The sequence below is a fragment of the Adiantum capillus-veneris genome, chromosome 26, assembly GCF_014529385.1.
Source record: "Adiantum capillus-veneris isolate H3 chromosome 26, ASM1452938v2, whole genome shotgun sequence".
NCBI lineage: Eukaryota > Viridiplantae > Streptophyta > Polypodiopsida > Polypodiales > Pteridaceae > Adiantum > Adiantum capillus-veneris.
Window position 1 is genome coordinate 140,690,463 of NC_140956.1, and position 24,501 is coordinate 140,714,963.

Here is a 24,501-nt window from a genome sequence, read left to right on the forward strand (position 1 = left end):
CCCTCCCCAAGGAGACCTAGCGTTTTCATCACAAGATCAGCCAGTGTTTTGCCTTTGCACATTCAGGCAACACAGCAGGACATCAGATCAGCCTAGCGTTTTGCATTTGCAAGACAACCGGTGTCAGATTGCAGATTTTCTGCCTTAGCGTTTTTGCATCTGCAGCCAACCCTAGCGTTTTGCAGATTCTCCACGACGGAAAGTCAAGGAACATCAGCGTTTTCAGTTTTCAGCAGTTAGTACCCGCAGATCAAGTCCCGAACCTCGCAGACCTCACCTTCCCGCAGAGCAGTTCCTCGCCGCACGGTCAGTTTCCGCAAGGTTTACAATTTCAGCCTAGAAAAAGCAGATTTCAGCATCTGCGTTTTCAGCGCATCGGCGTCGCATCGTCCTCATCCACATCGTCACCGACATAGAGTCAGAATCCAAAAGATAGAAGATTAGCAGATTTCAGTCCATAGCGTTTTTGGACAGCAGTAGAAAGATTGCAGATTTCAGCCCTTAGGTCGACTTCGTCATCGCCGACATAGCCTAGGCTTGCATCAGTCTCATGCATACCGTTTATACCAGATTGTGCAATCATAAGTAGACCACTCTCGCCGACGAGAGAGTGGGGCCTTCGGAGGAGGGTTCACAACGTCTCTGGTGTCGTATCTCTCTTCTCTCTCTATCTCTCAGTCTCATACACTTGCATGCACAGTGTCATTCACTTTGTTTGTGATCATATCATTCTCTCATTAAAAACGGAAGGCTCTACCTTCCATAAGAACAAAAGGAGCCTTGAGCACAGTTCGGAGCACTCATCTTGAGCAAAGCGCAAACAATCATTCCGCTGCACCTAACAGGAATGGATACTTCGCATACAGGTGATCAGCATGGGAGTGGCGAAGAATAATTCTCCCCACCAGGAGGTTTTTCCGACCCTCCCCTTCCCCATCTACGCCAAGGATTGCACTAACTCCTATGGAGGAGTTCGAGCAGATGTTTATGGACAGGAAGTTAGAACACGAAGCACGAAATGCAGAAAGAAGGGTAGAAAAGCAGAAATAGATCGCAGACACGCGGAAAGAAAAGCAGAAATGGATCGCAAACACGCATAAAGAGAAGCAGAAAGAAAGGCAGCCATAGAGCGTGAGCAAGAGTTGTTGCGACTCTTTTCTCAAGTTCACGCGCAGATGCAAGAGATTCGGGAAAAGGAGACTCTCTCAATCTCTTCTTCTCCCAAGCATGACACATGATTTGCATGATGATTTGGATGACAATGATTTGCATGATGATTTGGATGATAATGATAAGCATGATGATTTGAATGATCAAGATGCGATTTCTCACAAGCATGATGAGTTGCATGAAGAAGATGTGATTGTTCACAAGAAGGATGATGTGTTAGTTGATACTTTCACTAGTGAAGCTAACCTCATTGCAGAGACGATCAATCACGAAGACCCGATCTTGGCTCTTGAGCCTAGGTCCAAAGAACCCCTTCACGAAGAACCGATCTTGGCTCTCGAGCCTAGGTCCAAAGAACCCTCACAGGAAGTATTATGTGTTCGCATGATTAGTACGCACATATTGATCGAGTGTTTCATTCGTGATCGTTTCCTATTAGTCAGTGTCTTTATGTGATCCCTTTTCCTAGGCATGACATATTGTACGTTGAGCACGTTTCACTCATGAATGAGCACGAATGTATGCGGATTGTTCATGAAAAGTTGAAATATGTATGTAAGGAAGTCACATTCTATGTCTCTTCCTTGGCATGACACATTTGTAGAAAGAGCACATGAAAGTATGAGCACCAAGCATGGGCATTTCCGTTGTGAATTGCCAAAGTTGATTGCTCTAGGTCATAAGAGAAAGATTCGATCTCATTGTTTGCGTGTACGTGGTGAACGGTTTGGCACTCCGTCTCTTTGTTCATCTACGTTGCATGCACAGTCTATTAGGACGACAAGATTTTTTCCACTCACTTTACATGGAATAGGTATGTTCATGTTTTTGTGTTGGAAGTCGTTTCAAGAATTTTCAGCCATGGAGATTCTTGAAGAAGAAAGAAGCATGACTCCACGAAGTTGAAGCATTGAAGGAGCCACAGAAGACTTTGTGTCGCTTACGGTGCAGCCCAAAGAAGCAAGCGTTGCGGACCTTTATGAAGATCAAGTACCACACGACCCACACATCAGAGTGGGGCCAGCGAAGAGTCTCTTCCAAGATTCCGGATTCTATTGGCAATCTCCCTCGACGCCATACAGTTCAGTACCAGTACCTCACTTTGAAAAGGAGGGGATGTCACTGACACATCCAACCCTATGTGTCCGTGGACAAGCTACAGAACGACAAGGGTTAAGTCCCATTGTATATATGCTGTTTTTTCATTGGGAGAGTCTCCCCATCATGCTTGTTGTAGCCCTCTCTTGCAGAGGTGGTTGTAGCCCTATGGGCAGTTTTCATTAACTAATAGAAGGATCTTTTTCTCGGAAAAAAAAAAGAAAAAGATAACTATGACTAATATTACCCACCCTTTCTATCATGCAAAACTCCACAAAAAAGAGTGGCCTATATCAGTTTGTTAACGGACGGTTTCGCACAGATTAAGACAAATAAACAGGGCTTAAAACCCAACACGAACACCAACTATGGGCTAACGAAAGTGGATCGACCAACGCCCAGTTAGCAGCCTATGCAAGGATGAAGTTCTCAAGGAAGCTGTCAATTTGTTTGGCTCGGAATTGTGAAGCCAAAGACAAATGCACAAGCTCGCTAGAGGACAGAGACAAAGGCAAGCTTGACAAGGATGAAAAGGCGAGTGCTCAGTTAGCTGCCTCGGTACCCATGAGGTCTGAGAGCCGTTGTTATAAATGCGAGAATACGCTTTGTTTGGCTCGGGAATGTGACGCAAAAGGCAAAAGCAGAAACTCACAAGAGGACAAAGGCAAAGGCAAGCTTGACAGAGATAGCAAGGATAAAGATTTAATAGAGGAGATTGGCATGACACATGTGGTGGTGGCGGCCACAGTGGCCATGACGCCAAATTTATAGTCAGATGACAATTGTCGCAACTAGCTTCAGCCGAGAGAGGCTTGTGAGCGGTAGAGAGGGGCAAAAGAAGCTACCTACAAATGATTTTTGATTGGAGTTCAAATTATTGGTGTTTGAACTCGTGAGTCGCACTTCAAGGCACATGCATCTAGCAAGGAAGAACCAACGCAGCGTATAAATACATTATGGATATGTACACAAACTCATTGTTGTTGACCAGATTATGGACAGGATGGGTTTCAAAGTACATTGGCTAGGAATGTTTGAACGTGATGTGTTCACAGTTCACAAATGGGGATTCTTGGATATAGGGTGGTCTACCATTCAATTTTCCATGAGGCAACCGATGCTCAAGATGGCATTCTTCTAAGGTACAAAGTTGGAGGTAGAGAATCCGAGGTGTATCCAGTAGGGGCCACTGCTGGGGTGTCTGTCACCAGCGTGTGACTACTATCTATCCTTTTTGTTGATTTCTTTCTTATTATCTATTTACTTTCACTTTTTGGAAACACCCCTCGGGAAATCTAACTGCCCTGCATTGCATAGCTAGTGTGGAACTGTCCAGAGGGAGTCCAGGCCTGAGGGCAAGAGAGCACTAAGGTTGGACAAGGACTATGGTTAGCCAAGTGGGGTCATTGACTAGCCAAAGTGGAATCCTTTGCTATAGAGGCTACATTTCAGTTCTGGATGTGGCCGCAGTGTACAAAGAGGGTCGGATGACCTAGAAAGATACAATGGCAGCATCTCCTAAAATTTAGGGAACTGCTATTTTGGGACCTGAAAATGTCTTCGCATCATTACGTGCAGTTTGACATGGGGATCATTTTGTTACTCTGTGGCCAAGTCAACAGAGGCTGCAGGTGAGATATTTTTAGACCCGAGGGTCTAAAGCGGGAAAATGCACAAATGAGTGACACTTGGCACTCTGAGGCCAGTTTACTACTTATAGAGAAGGCAAAAACGTGATTTATAGCTGGGAGGCTCATTTTGCAAGTCTCTGTCACAGGTTAAGAGCTATGGAGTGCTTGCTTTCCCTCTTATGCACAGTGCGGTGCCAGGAGTGATGCCCTGCACGCTACGCACTGCCCTCTCTCTCCCCTTTGGCAGTATATTATGCCCCTCTAGTGGGCTTTTCATTTGACCAATGTACAGTTGTGTGGGTTCATGCGCGATTGCCGAGGCAAGAGCCTCTTGCACAGGTACTGGATTAGCTAGCGGCTAACCCCCCCGCAGGTACAGGTGAATTCGGAGAGGTTTCACGCCAAAAATCTCGTCCGATTCAAAGGGCAAGTAGCCCTACAGGTGCGGGAGCTCGAGGACTTGCTACGGATGCGACCGGCACGCGAAACGGAGCCCGAAACAGTGAATTACAGCGTGCTGTGTATTTTTGCAGGTTTAGGGTTTTGGCCCTAAACGGACCCTAATACCCCCAGGAGGTTCGGGGACGCAAGGGGACCGCTGTACAGGTGATCTGGCGCATTTTCAGGGCTGAAAACAGAGAATTCAGCGTGCTGCAGATTCTCGCCAGGTTTTGTAAAGTGCCCGTATGCGTCGGGAAAGTCAGTCAATGCGTGGGAATACTGACTGTGAAGGGTTCTAGTACAGTTATGTTGCCGAAATCGGGCTGGAACAGTGGAAATTCAGCCAAGTTTGTGCGGGGCAGCTTGTAGGGATCCACAACATTTATTCCCTCTTTTAAAGAATAAAGAAATACCGAAAGGGGCGCCTAAGTTAGGGGCCAATCTGGTGTCGGTCTTCTCATACAGGTGCATTCTAGCATCTGTATCCCATTCCCCTCTCTTGTGTCACTATAGCGCAGGTATAATAGACGACTAATAATGGGTGAAAGCTAAATCAAGGTTTGAAGTAAAGTCTACCGCCCTTTTTGGATTGAACAAGCCGGTTTCATGGTTCCATCGACGGGATTAAATCACTTTTTCCCATAGAAGTGAGCCTTGGGCAGTTTTGGGCTTGAAGACACAGGGGATCATAGACTAGACACAGGGAATTGCAATTATGGCTGACAGACCAGATGATGTGACTGAAGAGGTCTCCTCTTCACAGGGTCAACAGACACATGAATTGGGTGAGTCCTCAAGACCACCACAGACAGATGATGATATATTCAAGACCCAGTTGGCTACTGCTGTGGCTATGTTCACACAAGTAATGCAGAATCCGAGGTTTTTAGCCTTTCTGCAACCTCCTGTTCCGTCTCAGCAAGTTGGGTCACTGGATCATATTCAAAAGCCTGTTAAGGCTCGAGCACAGGTGATTCATACCGCACAGTCAATGGAAACACCTGTACACTTGACGGAGAACATGCAGTCTCCACAACCTATGCCTAAGGTGCAAGAACAGGTGGCTGAGATGCCAGTCTTTCAAGCTGTACCAGTTCAGCCCGCCACCTTTCAGCAGCCTATAGCTGGTTCTAATGGGCAGGGAAGCAACCTACAGGCTATGCAACAGGTCTTCCCACCACCTTTAGTACACCCTGGCTATTTTGGAGGTGGATCGGTATTCCAGAGCATGGCTGGTCATGCACCTGGAAATCAGTTTTACACGCCAGGAACAGTGTTTGGGGGTGCTCAAGCAATGATGCCTAACCCCATGTATGGTGTCACAGGCATGCTACCAGGGTTTCAGAGCACTCAGGGCCTATTTGGGATGCCACAAGCAAATTTTGGTATGGCTGGAATTACAAATCAGCAGCCAAATATGGCATTTCCAGGTCAAATTAATAGCGGCCAAGGAACACAGATGAACCCTAATAGTGTTCCCATGTTTCAGTCACTTCCATATGACAATTTAACGCCGCTGGAGGCCAACTCCGTACAAAGAAGGTGGCAAAGGTGTGTCATTCACGACCTTTACAGGGTTTCATGACAGGAAGAAGGCTCTTTCATTCCTCCAGCAGTTTGACAAGGCCTATGCAGGGGGAAACTTTACAGAGGCTTCAAAGGTCCGCAAGACAGCCACTTTCTTGACAGGGAATGCAGGACAATGGTGGACAACTTTATTGCTTCAAGGGCAAGCTCCGTCCACATGGATTTATTTCAAGCAGATTTTTGCAACAGCATGGTTATCTGATGACTTTGAAGCAGATGTCATGACAGAATGGCACCAGCTTAATGCTGCCACTTGCAGAAATCTGGATGATTACAATCGGAAGTTTTGGAAAGCTCTACTTCCAGTAACTTCCTATAGGTTTGTGCCATTGACAGAACAGATTGAAAAATACTGTTGTGGCCTACCCAAAGGATTGAGAAAATACTGTACGAAGACAAAAGTCACTACTTTGACGCAGCTCATCGAGGTAGCAAACACTGGCAATGGTTTGCTCAAGGGAGAAGATTGTGAATTTAACACTGGCGTCAAGGCAGGATCAGGCAAGAAAAATTCAGCCAAGAAGCACGTTCCCAATGAGGCTCCTAAAGGGACTCAAGAGTCAGCCAACGCAGGGAAAGACAAAGCTACGGCTGAATCAGAAAAAGGACCAGCAAAGAAATGAAAAAGACGTTTTCCTCGCAAGTCAGAAGAGTAAAAGAAGGTCCTCAGGACAGAGAACAAATGCTTTATATGTGAGCAGCCTGGCCACATTGCTTACAATTGTCCTACAAAGAAAGGCCAGCTGATTCTGATGACAAGGAAGACAAGAAAGGAAAGAAGCCCATGGCTGGTCTAGTGCCAGATATGGTGGGCGACAAGCCAAATTCAGATGCAAGTGAGCTTTGCAGAGCATGGGGAAAGGTCAGGGATCAAACAGTGCTTATCTTCTTTGATCCAGGTGCCAAAGCCAACTTTATTTCCCCAGAATTGGCTTCAAAGTTGGGAATCAAACCTGAAGAGATGGGATATGCAGCAGAGGCAGGTTTGGCATGTCCTGGCCATACAGAGGCTGTGACACCCATCATTGGAAAGTTGCGTCTACATATCCAGTCCTATGTAGATGCTGAAGAATTTTACATCATGCCACTGGACGGATGTGATGTGCTGTTAGGTATTCCTTGGTTGTTTCGTGTACAGGGAATCCTGGATGCCTACAACAAAAAGATCACTGTACAGAGCAGGGGAAAGACTCATATTCTGGATGTAAAGCTTAAAGGGGAGTCTATTCCTACTGTATCAGCTTCTGCTATTACTTCTGTAATGAAAAAGCATCTTTCTGCGTACTTGGTTTTTGCACGTGAAGTGTCAGATTGTGATGAATCAAATTTATCTGTGCTAGATAAAGAAAGGTCAATGTTTTTACAACAGTATAGTGACTGCTTTTCCGATTCATTACCATCTCAATTACCGCCAGAGAGACCCGAGGACCATGCGATAGATTTGGTGCCAGGCAGTAGCCCACCAAACAAGCCTCCGTACAGGGTTAGTGCGGCTCAGCAGAAAGAGATAATGGGCCAAGTACAGGAGCTGTTAGAAAAGGGGCTGATTCAGCCCAGTTCATCTCCATTCTGTTCTCCAGTGTTGTTGGTGCAGAAAAAGGATGGCTCATGGCGTATGTGCATCGACTACCGTGCACTCAACAAGAATACCATCAAGAATAGGTTCCCGATACCTAGAATTGATGATATTCTGGACAAATTAGAAGGAGCAGCTATGTTTAGCAAGATAGATCTAAAGAATGGGTACCATCAGATCCGCATTAGATCAGAGGATGTGCACAAGACTGCTTTTAGAACAACGTTTGGCCTTTACGAATTTTTAGTGATGCCCTTTGGTCTTACAAATGCTCCTGCTACGTTCAATAGGATGATGGACAGAATTTTCCGTCCACACCAGCAGTTTGTTGGTACATTCTTTGATGACATGATAGTCTACTCAAAGAATGAAGAGGAGCATAGGCATCACTTGGCCATTGTGTTCAAAGAGCTACGCAGTCATAGGTTGCTCATCAATGCAAAGAAAAGTGAGTTTTTTTCTGGAAGAGATTCACTTTCTGGGACACATTGTCTCAAAGGATGGTGTCAGAATGGATCCTGCAAAAGTTGAAGCGATCAAGTCATGGCCAAATTTGAAGACGGTGCATGATGTCCGAAGCTTTTTGGGACTATGCTCCTATTACAGAAGGTTTATCCGAAATTTGCTTCACCTTTACATGCTCTTCAAAAGAAGGCAGTCACCTTTAGATGGACACAGAAAGAGATTTCAGCTTTTAATCTCTTAAAGGAAAAGATGACTTCAGATCCAGTCATTGTGTTGCCAGATCTTAGGAAGTCATTTGTGGTCCAGTGTGATGCCTGCGGTAGTAGCATTGGTGCAGTGCTAATGCAAGATGGCAGGGTAGTAGCCTATGAGAGCAGAATTATGCAAGGGCCAGAGATGACCATATAGGTCTATGAGAAAGAGTTACTCGCTGTGATTCATGCGCTCTTAAGTTGGAAACACTACCTGCTAGGTGCAGATTTCGTTGTCCAAACGGACCATCAGACCTTGCGATACTTCTTGACACAGACAAAGTTATCTGAGAAGCATATGCGATGGGCAAATATTTTGTCCATGTTCCATTTTCAGATTGTGCATGTGGAAGGCAAGAAGAACGTTGTGGCTGATGCCTTGTCAAGGAAGCCACAAATTTCAGCTCTGTCGATTCCTTATCATCATGAACTTGAAGATATGAGAGAACAGTATGCAAATGATGAAGATTTTGCAAGGGTCTTCGAGCAACTAATGGATGGACAACGTCATGAACACTATCTTCTTAAAGACGGGTTCATGATGATGCATGGCAGATTGTGTGTCACAAAGCCATTGCGACGCAAAGTTATGGAAGAGAGTCATGTCCCACCGTATGCAGGGCATCGTTGTATCGATGCTACAGTTAAAGCGGTTGAGACATTCTTCTACTGGCCTACATTGAGAAGGGATGTGGATGCCTTTGTGCGAGAATGCCTAATATGCCAAAAGGTCAAGTTTGACAGGCAAAAGGCACCAGGGTTATTGCAACCACTACCTATTCCAGATAAACCATGGGAAAGTATTGCTATGGATTTTATCTTTGATCTTCCGAGAACGCAGACAGGAAACAATGGTATTTGGACCATTATTTGCAGATTCAGTAAACAGGCTCATTTTATTCCTGTCAGGAAGAAGATAAAGCCAGATCAGATGGCACGCTTGTTTATGAGCAATATTTTCAAGTATCATGGCATACCACAGTCGATTGTTAGCGACCGTGATTCACGCATGGCAAGTTTGTTCTGGAGAGGCTTGTTTGAGAATATGGGCACCACGCTCAAATTCTCTTCGTCATTTCATCCTCAAACAGATGGGCAATCAGAAGAGGCAAATTCTACTGTCCTAGATCTGCTAAAGGTTATGTGTCAGAGCATAAAGGAAAGTGGGAGCAGTATTTGCCATTGGTGGCGTATGCATACAATAATGCAGTGCATTCATCAACTGGCAAGGCACCTTTTGAGATAGTTGAAGGTGGCAAGAAAGTTCCTCCCATACTGCATACAAAGGACAAGATATTTGAAGCAGATAAGTATGTTCAGGACATGGATGAAATGTACAAGAAGGTCAAAGTGGCCTTAGAAAGGACTCAGGCAAAGCAAAAGAAAGCAGCTGATCGTCACCGTCGTGAAGTGGTATATTCACTTGGTGATTGGGTGCTTTTACGCTTTGAAAAGGCAAGGTTAAAGAAGATGAAGGGCAAGGAAAGACTGTTTCCAAAGCTCAGCATGCGTTACTATGGGCCTTTTCAAGTGTGCGACATAATCAGTGATGTTGCATATAGGCTGAAATTGCCTGACAGTTGGAAGATTCACAATGCGTTTCATGTGAGTCTTCTCAGACCCTATGTGGGTGATGTGCCAGAAGATATGCCAGCTGACGATCAGCCGGAAGTCGAGGAACTTGACGAGATCTTGGTCCCTGAACAGATTTTGGCACACAAAGAAAGGAAAGTGAAAGGCAAGGTTGCTAGGCGTTACTTGGTAAAGTTCAGAAACTATCCACCAATGGATGCTAAGTGGATGGAAGAAGGTGAACTTGCAGAGTCACCAACTGTGTTATCACTTTACCTGGAAGCCTTCGATTTGCAACCTACCTTGACCCCTTGAGTTTCAAAGCTACATGGATTGTCAGTGTGACAATGGCTTCTGAAACAAATGATGTACAAGGTATTTAAAGTGAGCTCAAATCAAATACCTGTTACATGAATGTTAGAGCTGTACAGATTGTCAGTTTCGCAATTGCTCTTATGGAATGTCCAAAAGTTTGGTAAGTGCTATAGAAGTGAGTATTTCTTGTCAGTTTGTCAAGGATACAGTGATTGCTTCTATTCAAGAGTACATGTGTAACTGCATTCTTAAACTGTCGGTTTGGGTATGCTCGAAAGTGTTACGGGATCCAACGTGTACTATAAGACAGTGGCAAAATGCGCAGCTACCATTTTGTCATTGGAAAGTTAGTGACTCAAAGCAATGGCACAGTGCGAAGCTACCACTATGTCATTGGGACAGGGTTCACACGCAGGCAATACATGAGTCGACGAGGTGTTGAATACACCAGGGTTGACAATGAGCATGTATGTGTCGTATATGTGTCGACAGGTGTTGAATACATCAGTGTTGACAGTGAGCATGTACGACATAGATGCAAACGAGGACGTTTGAGATTTCAAGAGGGGGGTATGTCACCAGCGTGTGACTACTATCTATCCTTTTTGTTGATTTCTTTCTTATTATCTATTTACTTTCACTTTTTGGAAACACCCCTCGGGAAATCTAACTGCCCTATATTGCATAGCTAGTGTGGAACTGTCCAGAGGGAGTCCAGGCCTGAGGGCAAGAGAGCACTAAGGTTGGACAAGGACTATGGTTAGCCAAGTGGGGTCATTGACTAGCCAAAGTGGAATCCTTTGCTATAGAGGCTACATTTCAGTTCTGGATGTGGCCGCAGTGTACAAAGAGGGTCGGATGACCTAGAAAGATACAATGGCAGCATCTCCTAAAATTTAGGGAATTGCTATTTTGGGACCTGAAAATGTCTTCGCATCATTACGTGCAGTTTGACATGGGGATCATTTTGTTACTCTGTGGCCAAGTCAACAGAGGCTGCAGGTGAGATATTTTTAGACCCGAGGGTCTAAAGCGGGAAAATGCACAAATGAGTGACACTTGGCACTCTGAGGCCAGTTTACTACTTATAGAGAAGGCAAAAACGTGATTTATAGCTGGGAGGCTCATTTTGCAAGTCTCTGTCACAGGTTAAGAGCTATGGAGTGCTTGCTTTCCCTCTTATGCACAGTGCGGTGCCAGGAGTGATGCCCTGCACGCTACGCACTGCCCTCTCTCTCCCCTTTGGCAGTATGTTATGCCCCTCTAGTGGGCTTTTCATTTGACCAATGTACAGTTGTGTGGGTTCATGCGCGATTGCCGAGGCAAGAGCCTCTTGCACAGGTACTGGATTAGCTAGCGGCTAACCCCCCCGCAGGTACAGGTGAATTCGGAGAGGTTTCACGCCAAAAATCTCGTCCGATTCAAAGGGCAAGTAGCCCTACAGGTGCGGGAGCTCGAGGACTTGCTACGGATGCGACCGGCACGCGAAACGGAGCCCGAAACAGTGAATTACAGCGTGCTGTGTATTTTTGCAGGTTTAGGGTTTTGGCCCTAAACGGACCCTAATACCCCCAGGAGGTTTGGGGACGCAAGGGGACCGCTGTACAGGTGATCTGGCGCATTTTTAGGGCTGAAAACAGAGAATTCAGCGTGCTGCAGATTCTCGCCAGATTTTGTAAAGTGCCCGTATGCATCGGGAAAGTCAGTCAATGCGTGGGAATACTGACTGTGAAGGGTTCTAGTACAGTTATGTTGCCGAAATCGGGCTGGAACAGTGGAAATTCAACCAAGTTTGTGCGGGGCAGCTTGTAGGGATCCACAACATTTATTCCCTCTTTTAAATAATAAAGAAATACCGAAAGGGGCGCCTAAGTTAGGGGCCAATCTGGTGTCGGTCTTCTCATACAGGTGCATTCTAGCATCTGTATCCCATTCCCCTCTCTTGTGTCACTATAGCGCAGGTATAATAGACGACTAATAATGGGTGAAAGCTAAATCAAGGTTTGAAGTAAAGTCTACCGCCCTTTTTGGATTGAACAGGCCGGTTTCAGTGTCCATGATAGCTTCCATCAACTTGGTCTTCCTGCATATGTCCATTATGAGTTGCACAGAAGGTGTTAAAATTATCACATCTCAAGTGAATGGCCTAATGTGATACCAATATTTATTTTGGCTTTAGGTATTTTTGTCAAAGTCTTGGGTAGGCAATTTCCTGAGGGGGGTACTTAAGGGCCCCCAAGCTAGTATATAAGCAACACCCAAGCCCCCATTGTAAATCACTAATTCATTGCCCAGTTGATTGGTTCAACAGTCTTTCTATCTCTCTCTTTCTCTCTCTCGTGTATTCTCCCCATTGCTCTATGCTTCCACATCGTCGACTTTGATACCTTCGGCACACACACAGTAAAACGTGCATGATGGCTTGCATTGAGTGTTGTTTTGAAAATGCTTGAGCATTAGGTATACCGTATTCTACTCGAAAAGAGCTTTTACTTATTTCTCGTATTGATATTTTTGTTGTCAGTTTTCCATCGATTCTAGAATGTTCTAGAAGCTTCTAGTCAAGGGCTAGAAGAATCTAAAAGGAGTATGACCAACTGTCAAGGCACTTATTGCATGTGTAAAGACACTTGTCAAAGACAAAAGACAATTCACTTTTTTTCTTTTTACAAAAAGGAAGACACTTGAAACATGTAAGGACATTTGTCAAACATAATTTATCTTTTTAGATTAGTGGCGAGACACTTGTGATAATGCTACCACATAATCTCGAGCACATAACCTCCTTATTCAAGAGGCAAGTTCATCTATAAAAGAAGCCCTTTCTCCCTCATTTTTGGAGCATCACATCATTGTTTAAATTACTCTCTAATTCAGCCCAAGAAGCCTCCACATGCTACCTCTCTCTATCATTCAAGCTTATGTGAGGAAGACATTGGAGGAGGTGTTGCCGAAGTGATCACATGAAGGAGAATGCATGAGGCAGCCATTGTTGAATTTTGTTTCATTAAAGGACATCACTCTCGCGCATTCGACGTGCGAGAAAAGACAACTGGTTGTGTGACCTATTGTAGACCTTTGGGGTGGGGTGTAAGGATTCTAGGTGCTAATCCTTAATTAAGTACTTAAACTCATGATTAAGACTTAAGAAATTGAAACTGAACTTAGAACAAGACTTAGAAGACTCTGTGTTTGATTGATTGAAATGTGTGATACAAGGGCTCCTTATATAGGAGACAAATAGACACAAATGAAAAGACACGTCTCTTGGTGAAGAGACATGACTTTAGACATAAAGACACATCCTTTCGGCGAAGAGCTGCAACCATTGGACGAAGAGTCGCACCCGTAGAGCGAAGGGGTGTGACCAGTCGTCGAAGGAGTGTGGCTTTTGGCGAAGAGACACGTCTTTTGGGCGAAGGGGTGTGACCATCCAAGCGCAGGGGTTCTCCTTGGCATGGCACTTCGCGTATCTACAACTAGGAGTAGATGTAATGCTGTTAACATAGTCACAATCGTGACATTCCCTCCCTCTTTAAATAAAACCCAGGGTAGTTGAAAAAAACTCCGGGAGAAGGAAATGTATTGTTGTTGTGCTTCTGCATCCAAAGCTCTTTCTGTTAAGCCCCACGTCATGGCACTATTATTGACCATGACTATTTTGCCAAACTGAAAACTGATCATATCTGCAACTTGTCTCATCTTTGTCAAAAGTATGAGTATCACATCTGCAACTTGATTATTGCCTTTGTCAAAGTCATTGGTAACTTCGAGCTTTGTCCAATAAAAGATTGAATCTGTATTTGCTTCGAGTGAAATTATTGGTAAACTGACTCGAGTTTTCTTTTGAGTGATGACCACTAGTTGGAAATCTGTAAAGGGTTTGTCTGGAACAGTAAACTCCTTTTGAAGGGATGTCGTAGACTGAGACAGAGTAGTTTTTGGAGGTATTTCCATCTGTAAAGGTTTATCAATAGAACAAGTTGTGTCCAAAGATTCAATTGCAGCGACTGAAGTCATGCTGCAAGAGTCTGCATCTGATTTATCCTTTGCACCGCTGAAGGCAAGGACTGGAGTCTTCAAGTTTAAAGAATTATCATTCACCATAGCATCTGGTATCCTTTTAGAGACAAAGACTGTATTCTGCAAGGGCGGTGACGAGGCGAATTTTCCTGCCTGGATCACGGCCAAAGAAGGGTTTATGTGCTTGTCCGTTGTCACACAAGAATCGAAATCTTCTGAATCTTCAGCTTTCTCAACAGGTATTAAGGCTTCCAATTGAGAAGGGGGAGGTCGAGGGAGTTGTTGCCTCTTAGACCTCTGAAGGATCCTCTTGCACAAGGAAAGGATCAGTAAATCTTCAACTTTACCACCATCAGATAAGAAAGACTTAAATGTAGGGCATGGCTCGCGATGGGGAACTTGTCCAGCGTCGCGACGTTCACGACCATGTACTTGACTAGGGCCGGATATCTGTGCCACTAAGTAAGCCCATCTTGATATTGCTGATGATCTGTTGGAAGTTTCATATTGCTGCTTTTGTTGCTAATGATTCCAATAAGAAGTTTGCTGCTTAGAATTGTAACTTTTCCAAGAATATTCATGCTGAGAATTTTGCTGCTCGCATGAAGGTACTTTGTGTCTGATTGTCTCTGAGAAACCATGCTTTGGGTGAGAAAATTTCGGTTCCGAAGGCTTATGTTTGAGTGGTTCTTTCTGGTCAACCACTTAAGCGTCGGAAGAAGATGCATGTATTGTGCGAGAAGTTGTTGGTCGACTCCGAGAAGGGGTTTGCATTTGCATCTGATCCAAGCGAGTGTGAATCGATGCGAAGCTTAATGAAATTGCTATCATTTGCTTTTTGATAACTGCTATTGGATCCTCGGGTAAAATATTGTCGTCGTCATTGTGTGATTCGGCCATGTCGATTGTTCAGTGGAAACTGATACTTCGGGAGCAGAAACTGCGTCTGGAACAGTTTCGGCTTTGGAATTAGGGAATTGGGAATTATGACGACTTCTGGTTCGGGTGGTGGTTCCGCTTTCGGCTCCGGGGTATCGGGAATGATTATGAGTTCGGGTGCCGAGAGAGAGTACGCCGGCAACTCGGGGTCGGGAAGCTCGTCTATGTACAAGATGCAACGGAAATCTGCCCACTGGTGCTCGTCGGCCATAGCAAGTGTGTGGACTTGCCGCGAGAATGCAATTGCCAGAGGCCAAAACTGCCAGCACTTGTGTTGGGTGGGAGAGTGGCGAAAGGTAGTTTGCTGCGTTGAAACGTCACGCTGGGGATTGTTTTTACGTCCAGGGGTGCATTCATATTGGTTAGTAATAATCTGGGGTTGGCCGGCCAAGTTTGGCACGCACTTGGAGGTTTTTTAAGTGGCCACTTACTTTGGATATAGCTTCCGTTAAAAAAAATAAAACGCTGCTGGTCTTGTTTTTTACGTAACCAAAACAGCCAGCGTAAGAATTTCTGTGAGTTGCCGCTTGAGAAAAAAAACGTTGCTTGCTTGGGGCGTGTGTGATTTGATACCCCAAGGGGTGAGTCTCTCCACTAGCAAGGGGTGCGAGTGTTTGTGTGGCCACGAAGGGGTGCCAGCAAAAAAAAATCAGAAGGGGCAGCCAGCAAAAGGCAAGGGCAGCCAGCAGATCATACGCCAAGCGGTGCGAGCACGTAGAGACACGCCGGCGGGAAAGGGTGCGAACACGAAGGGGCAGCCAAAGGGTACATCCCTCGAAAAGGCAACAGCAGGGCCACCAGCATCACCATTCACGGGTACGTGCACGCGCGCACACACATCTGTGTTCAGTTTTTTGTTTACAAAATTGAGAAATAAGGTTTAGGTTACCTCATATGCTCGTATACACATGCGTACCACCTTTCTTCTGCTTCCATGTAACTCCGGGAAAGGGGGTAGAGTGTAGCGGTAAGGGTGAGAGGCTCACAACCTTCGGGTCCCGGGAAAAAATTTGCTCTGATACCACTGTAAGGATTCTAGGTGCTAATCCTTAATTAAGTACTTAAACTCATGATTAAGACTTAAGAAATTGAAACTGAACTTAGAACAAGACTTAGAAGACTCTGTGTTTGATTGATTGAAATGTGTGATACAAGGGCTCCTTATATAGGAGACGAATAGACACAAATGAAAAGACACGTCTCTTGGTGAAGAGACATGACTTTAGACATAAAGACACATCCTTTCGGCGAAGAGCTGCAACCATTGGGCGAAGAGTCGCACCCGTAGAGCGAAGGGGTGTGACCAGTCGTCGAAGGAGTGTGGCTTTTGGCGAAGAGACACGTCTGTTGGACGAAGGGGTGTGACCATCCAAGCGCAGGGGTCCTCCTTGGCATGGCACTTCGCGTATCTGCAACTAGGAGTAGATGTAATGCTGTTAACATAGTCACAATCGTGACATGGGGCACAGACGGGTGATTTTCTCCAACACTTGCGTGTGCGTGTAAGGGCAACACATGCAAATGAGGAGAAACCAACAATATTACTTTCTTACTTGTTTGATGGTAATTCCATGCTGAATTTTCAGCCCATACACTTGTAATTTATAAACATATTCCTATGAAGGGGCCTGATTGTTCCGGGTCGACACTGTGTCACTCTCAATCTTCTCTCTCTATTTCTCTAATTTGTCTCTCTTAGTCTTTCAAGTTATAAACATATCCCTATGCATCTATTATGCTATATCTCTACACATAAATGTCCCTCTCTCTAACCGGAGATTAGTATTTAGTCTTTGTGCAAAGTGTTAATTGGCATTAATAAGCCTATGGTGTGTCAAGGGCAAGTTTGATCGGAGATCTATGCAGGCGTGCACACATGAGAATAGAGGGTATCACCGCTTGAGGCCGGATGAGACCTCCCCGGGTTTTCACCATGGAGGAGATTTATTCCAGGTTGCAATACCTATGTAAGAGTTCATGGAGTGACTCATCATCCCCCCCCCCCCCCCCGCGCCCCCCTTAGTGTGTCCTTCTTATTGCCACACACCCATTCTATAATTTGTAACATGAGATTGTATCCTACTTGTCTGCCAGTTTCATTACCTTTCCTACTGGGATTGTTTTAGGATCTAGGGTGTTTTCATATTATGCTTTACCTCATATGATTGTATCACATCCGGTACTGTTGTAACCTTTGGTCTCATCGATCATTTTGGCCTTTCAAAGATGTTAATATAACATTTCATTTCATTTCTCTCTCTCTAATATCTACTGCCAAAAATGTTTTACCTTCAATCATCTAAAAAATCACTTTCAATTGTAATGTCTTAAAAGGGCTTACCTAGCCATCCTGTCCCAAGCCGCACCAAGCTTAAAAAGACAAAGTAGAGCGTGTACTGCAGAGAATCACGCACGGTAATGATTAGAATCACGCCAGAATATTATTCAATCCAGAAGGTGATAATTTTATCAAATATGCATGACTTGTCTTACATTAAACTTCTGACAAACAAAACGTACTTTGCTTCTCTTTTTTCCTAGCATGCAATGCAGAAATTCATGGTGTTTGATGAATTTCCAGTGAGCTAGATATTCATGATCGCATTCGCTTCACAAACACCATGCTTCATTCAGTCAGGGCAAGCTTCAGTAAGCTCTAACAAGAAAAAAAAAGATTAGCATCCATCTAAGGAAAGCCAATTATACTGCTGCAAAAAGAGTAAGAAGAGAAGGCAGTTTTTGAGGTACATATTAGAAAGTAAAAAAATAATGCATGAATAAGATGAAAAAATACTTACAAGTCTGCAGGAAACAAGAAAAAAGAGGGATAAAATCACGCGTAACGCAATGAAATAGGAACAAACAATGGAAAGAAAAGATTATGTAGAAAATGATGCAGATTTTTACAGAATGAATAACAATAAATCGATTTTCTGGGAAGCCCAAGGTGAACTCTCATCTTGTTTGAATGCCCGGCTGGAGACACTACCATCATGGCAATTGCAAACGATGCAAAACTGCAGCAGCTCCAAACAACAGAATGAGCTACTTACCTTGGAGACTTGCTTGGACAGTTGAGCAGTGTCAGCAAAGTTGCCGATGGCGTCAATGAGCTTGCCAAGAAAGGGCACATAGATGGGCAAGGCCGCACCATGCGCCAGTCCAGCCACGCCACCTACCAGCATAGCTATCATGTCCACCCAGTATCGCTCTCTCGCGCGAATGATTAACTGCCTCGCGCGAACACGCCGAACAGATAGGCTGCGCACATGCAGGGTCTGGGCCGTTCTCAGCAGTCCGATGCTCCACCGACCGGTCTAGGCCGCTTTGCGCACATGCTCTGGTGACAGTTGCTCTACTCGCCTGCCACCGGTTATTCGTCAGCGCACATGCAAGCCGACCGACATGGTTCCGGTGACCTCTCGTCAACAATGACCTATCGTCAAGCAGTCGGCTGCTGCAGCAAATGATGCAATTGATTGACGCAGCTGCAGACGTGAACAATGAAGTTGCCCGCTATATTTAGGCTGCTGCTGCTTCGCGATCGTTGCAAACGGCTAGGAAAGGGGAGTCACTTTCCGGTGCAAGCGGCAGGAGAGCGTTGAAGAAGCGATATGCTACACTCCAAAAAAGTGGTGGGACACCATCGAATCTCCGCCGGCCGGGGTGCTGCAACTGGTGCATGTGCGCACCCTAAGACGCAAACACACTGTTGCTTTTGTGGAGTCGTCAGCCCAAATAGATTTCCGACAGTACGTGAGTTGAAATTGATTGCCAACGTAACCTCGGCTCACTCGCTCTCTCTCTCTCTCTCTCTCTCTCTCTCTCTCTCTCTATTTTTTCATGGCTGAGTCACGCTCGCTCTTAAATAATTTCAAGACAGGTCAAGTGGGTTGTTGAGGTCACGTTACAACCTCTCTCTCTCTCTCTCTCTCTCTCTCTCTCTCTCTCTCTCTCAGAAGACTCAATTCAACGTCACGATTTGATGGCCATACACCAATCAAGAGGCATTGAAATGTCTCACAACACGACACGCAAGGAAACTATGTGGATGTGAATGTAATGGCAAAACCAAAAATTGCATGTTCATCGAGACATTGTAAAATAACTTGTCTAGGGATGTTGAATTGCCCGTCCACAACAAATTCAAGAAGTTTTCATTAGATCAATATATATTCATTAATATTCTTAAAAATTGTGAAGTTTAGAATCTAACATCCTAAGTCCTTACCAAGTTTGGTGGTGAATTTATGTGCAATGTTCTCATTTGATTGCTCGAAAAATTAAGTGTTATAGGTTAAACTAAGGGTCAGATCGATGCTTGGGGTGCAGGTTGGCTAGTGAAGATCTGGCTCACCTCTTCATGGATTGCCCAACTATCAAAGGCCTCGCAGGGAAAATATGTAAGTGGATCCAAAGAACATGGAAAATTGGTTTTTACAAGACTGATCTTTTCCTTGGAGGGAAGAATTCAAGTGGTCCTGCCATCCTCACCAACACTCAAATCGTCAAGTACGTCTTCTTACATAATGTATGGCAAACAAGGAACCGCCGTGTGTTTGAAGGAGGTCTTGAGGTGGCAAGCTTCGCAGAATTATACAAGAAAGCAAAGTGCTAATATGGACGCTCGGACACAAGCAACACTCGGAGGATTGGTCTAGGACTACTTGTGCCTTGTTGACAGCGGAGGGCATGCCTAGGACGGGGGAGGATCTTGGCTATAGATAATTAAAAGATCTCAGAAGAACATGATAAGGGACCCTATGTATCAAGGATAAGGGGGCGAGTTGGGTGGGATGGCTGCCCTAATAGCCGATGTAATTATGGTCCCTGGATGACGTCATGGCTCAACACGAGCATGACAAGACCTTGTAATTATTTGGGTTGATAAATATAATTCACTCACAATTGTGAGTTTTGCCAAAAAAAAAAAAAAAAAAGGTTAGAATTTATTTGCAACCACAAACAAGTTTGCTTTTTCTATCACTCTTACTTTGTTTTGATTGGATGTCCAAAGTTGTTGGAATGGCTATGAATATTGAAAATAGTATTTGGAATGGCATTGTAACAAGGTGAAGAGGCACAAAGGCCTCTAACTAAAGGGGTGAGATTTATGGTATAGGAACCATGGACCATTCTCCATAATTCTTCGACCCCTTGGCGATCGACAGATGCTGACAACCATGGGGGAGGAGAATTGTGGTGAATGGTCCCTCAGCCATTCCTGGCCATCAAGGCTCAAGGGGAGGGGGGCATGTACTACATAAGGCAGGAGGACAATAGGCGGCGGCGGCACAGGTGACAGTAGGCGGGGATAGCTTATTCCGTGTGCTGAGGTGTATGGCAATATGGCATTCTCTCCTTTGACTTGGCAAGCTAGTGTTGGAGGGCACCAGCGTAGAAGTTCTAATGCTGACGATTGGCAAAGATTGTTCTGGTTGTTGAGCTGCACAACGTTGATTGGCCTGCAAACCGACAACTGCCTATAAGATTCTCAATGCTGAGGTGGCGTACATCTAACAATGCTAGAAGCGCATTTCGTCCAGTAATGGGGGAGGGATGGACGGCCAGGATGGCTTGCCCCCCGACCCTCGATCTTGACAGAGAATAAGTTTAAATAAGGGCCTACAATCACATGGATTTTTTTTTAGTTTTAATTTTAAAAAATATCCATTATACATATATAATAAAAAATGATTAAGAAAGGCCCCACTTAAATAATAAAGTAAAAAGTGCACACTGAACATTACCATTTGAAAACAAAATAAAACATTCATTATACATAATACATTCATTATACATACATTATATTGTGGTGCGCATGAGAGTGAGGCAAGATAGGACCCAAATGAGCATGCCTCTTGCATACGAGAGCAGCTCCTTATATTGATATCACAAGCACTACAACAACCTTCTTGGAATACACAAGTGGGTTGACACCGAGGCTTGCCCGATCACACACCACACCTCCCCCCTCAGGGAGAAAAAGATGGACATCGAACACTGTAGCTACTCTCTCTCTCTCTCTCTCTCTCTCTCTCTCTCTCTCTCTCTCACACACACACACACACACACACACACATACACATACACACACACACACAGCCTTGAGTGTGTGCACGAGCTTGCTCACCTAGATTGGACTCTCTCACACACAAACCACCAAAGCCCTGTTGCACTGTAGGTTGAGATTCGAGTCTCATGCACACACATAGCTAGTGGCCAATTGTGTCGCTTCTCTCTCTCTCTCTCTCTCTCTCTCTCTCTCTCACACACACACACACACACACACACGTGAACACACCACATACACACAACATGGACGCAAATGCATGCACGAGTAGTTGTTGCAGGTCGAGATTGGACTAAGACCTTCAAGCATCGAGCTGCAATTATTTTATGGACTTCCAAACATGGACGTTTGTGTGAGCTGCAACGGATAACACGTGGAAGGCCTTTCCTTGCTTAGAAAATTCAAGCTCCATTATATATGTATAGATTTAATTTAAAATTATTTGGATCAAGATTTTTTTTTTTGGCATCGTCTTTGAAATCTCTCTCTCTCTCTCTCTCTCACACACACACACACACACACACACACACACACACACCTACCCTTCCATTTTAGGGCTACTAGAGACCAATGTTCGATTAAAATTGGGGTCTAGTGTATTAATTGAAAAATCCTAGTTAGATTCAAATTTCGCCTTGAAGTAAACCGACAACATTTTTCTCGTGTATATTTCTTAAACTTTATGGTCTTTCCAAAACCAAAGTTGAGCCACCCTTCAATTCAATTAAAGAAAAGTAAAGTCAAACCTTTTTTAAAAGAATACTTTGAAAGGTTAAAAATTGAAGGTTGAAAAAGTTCACAGGTTCCAAGATTCCAAGCAAGCTACAGTGGATGACACATGGAGGGTCTCTCCTTCCTTGAAATTTTTAAGTACAATATATATGTATAATTTTACTTTAAAATAATTTGGATCAAGATTTTTTTTGGCACTATCTTTGAAACCTCTCTCTCTCTCTCTCTCTCTCTCTCTCTCTCACACACACACACACACACACACATACACACACACCCCAGACATGTCCTTCCATTTAAGGGATACTCAAGACGAATGTTCGATTAAAATTGGGGTTTAGTATATCAATCAAAAAATCCTAGCTAGATTCCGAGTTTGCCTTGAAGTAAACTGACAAAATTTTGCTACTGTATATATTAACAATTTTTAAAATTTTGAAATTTTATGGCCATTGGCTTTTCAAAAGTAAAGTTGAGCCACCTTTCAATTCAATTAAGGAAAAGTAAAGTTGAAAAACTAGAGTCAAATCTTTTTTTTTTAATATTTTGAAAGGTTAAAACTTGATAGCAGAAAAGGTTTACATGTTCCAAGATTCAAAGCTTTGGAGAAATAAGACTTTTTGTAAGGTTTTCTTTGAAGTGAAGGATCCAAGATTCCAAACTTTAGAGAAATGAGACATTTTGTAAGGTTTTCTTTGTGAGTGACTAGTGGAGGGTCTCTTCTTCATCAAAACTTTTGAGCTGCATTATATATAGTATAGATATATAGATTACCCAAAGTTATATTTATTATTTTGGTATGTTAAACAAAGTGAGGACTCACGATGGCCTGTTGGTTGAAGGTAAGGGGGGAGAAAAGATTTATCGAAAGTAGGTTTTAATCAGTGTTGCAGTTGTATTGTTTTAATATAAAATTGTATTGTCCGTATACATACACAATTAAAAACTATTGGTTCCAGAAGAGCTTATTGGTCGATTTGACTCCTACCATTGTCTTCAACGACGGATTATGCTATAAACACTACTTAATGTCTTGTTATTTAAGGACTTCTTTTTTAATGCCTTCATTAAAAAAGGTAGGTTTAATAAACATAGGTACATAAAGACATATGTGTGTGTGTGTGTATGTATGTATGTATATGTATATGTAAATATATGTATGTATGAATAGAATTTACTAGAATTATGTAAGGTGAAGCTCCACTTTAGCATTCTAAAATAATAGAATGCAAGAGAAGTCAAGCCATGTGAGGATACGAAATGAAAGGTGAAATAAGAAGATCCATTTAATATTATAAAATTTAAAGTAAGTTTCAATCATCACTGAAAACATGAAAGTATGCCTAACTCAACTCTCATCTAAGGCTTCTTTTAGAAAGACAAAAATCAATGTGGTAATTTTTAGTTAAAAAGTATGATTTAAAGTTATTCTATAGATTAAAACCAATCAAATACAAATTCTTTTGGGATTCAATTTTACATAAATTGTTTACACGGTTATGCATCTTGAGATTTGGTTCAATAAAACTTATCAAAACATTAATTTAATTGTGACTATCTAAGCATGGAAATGAGAATATAAACGCTTTAGTAAGATTTTTCTTGTGGAGTTTGCTATGATTTATTGATCGATGTAACTATTTGAAGTTAATCTCGTCATAATAGCTTATATTGCGTGTTAAACAAGAATTTTCAATGTGCAGTTTTGCAATGCAAAAGAAAAAGTATTTTTAGTTTTCATAAATATCACTAATTATTATCCCAAGTAATTCTTAAATAGCGTAAGTGAATTAAGGAGAGATAGTTTAGATACATTCATACATGAAGATACACTTAGAGACACTTACTTTATTGGAGGACTTTAAGCTAATAGGCCATGACTCTATAAATAAGAGCCTCACTTAGCCTAGTTTTCTCTTTAAAAGTTCAAGATTTTGTATGTGGGATTCTTGTTAGACCTCTCAAAAACACCAATTAAATACCACAACAAAGGCTTATATTTGCTAAGATTTAGAAGAGATTATATATGAATTGTAAGAAACAATATGAAACTTCACGTGGGCATTCTAAAAGAATTAGGAATGGAAAGTCAAGCCATAGTAATGCTGTGAAATGAATGACAAGAGAATTTTATCATTGTTTGTAAGAAAAGGTAGATCCAATCACTATAAGGAAACAATAAAGTTTCATAATGTTTATGAAAAGGTGATGTAAGGAAACAATTGAAGGGACAACAAAGTTATTTTACTAGTGATATCGCTAGTGGGGGGCCCCCCTTATCTCTCAAAAAGTGGGGACCGTAGAGGGCATATGGGAACCAACCCTTAGCAGACGCATGTGAACTACCTATAGTCAAGCACATGCACCACGTCAGCACCGTGTGCGCCACTACCAAGAATCACCGTCGACATCGGCTAGTACCGCCATTGTGCATCGCGCCACCATCAACGCAAAACCGTCGCCATCATCAACCAAGCAACGCCCACTTGCGCTCTGCCATCGCCTTCAGAGGAGGGAGCTCCCCTCACTCCCCCTAGTGTCCATATGAAGGCTCACGCCCCTGGTCAAATACTCCAACCCTCTCGCCCTATACACCATATGTGGGACCGAGGCAGTGCCACGTAGCAA

The 24,501-nt window shown here is 43.5% G+C and overlaps 1 pseudogene across 1 annotated transcript in view; it reads right to left on the reverse strand.

The window, feature by feature from the left end:
• Positions 1-18,618, reverse strand: part of LOC147424280 (ABC transporter B family member 2-like) — an 86,308-nt pseudogene extending 67,690 nt beyond the window's left edge. The window contains exons 1-2 of the transcript XR_015186541.1: positions 18,122-18,618; positions 17,410-17,464 (exon numbers count right to left, since the gene is read on the reverse strand). The product of XR_015186541.1 is annotated as an ABC transporter B family member 2-like (transcript). The remainder of the gene's footprint in view (positions 1-17,409; positions 17,465-18,121) is intronic.
• Between the last annotated feature and the right edge of the window lie 5,883 nt (positions 18,619-24,501).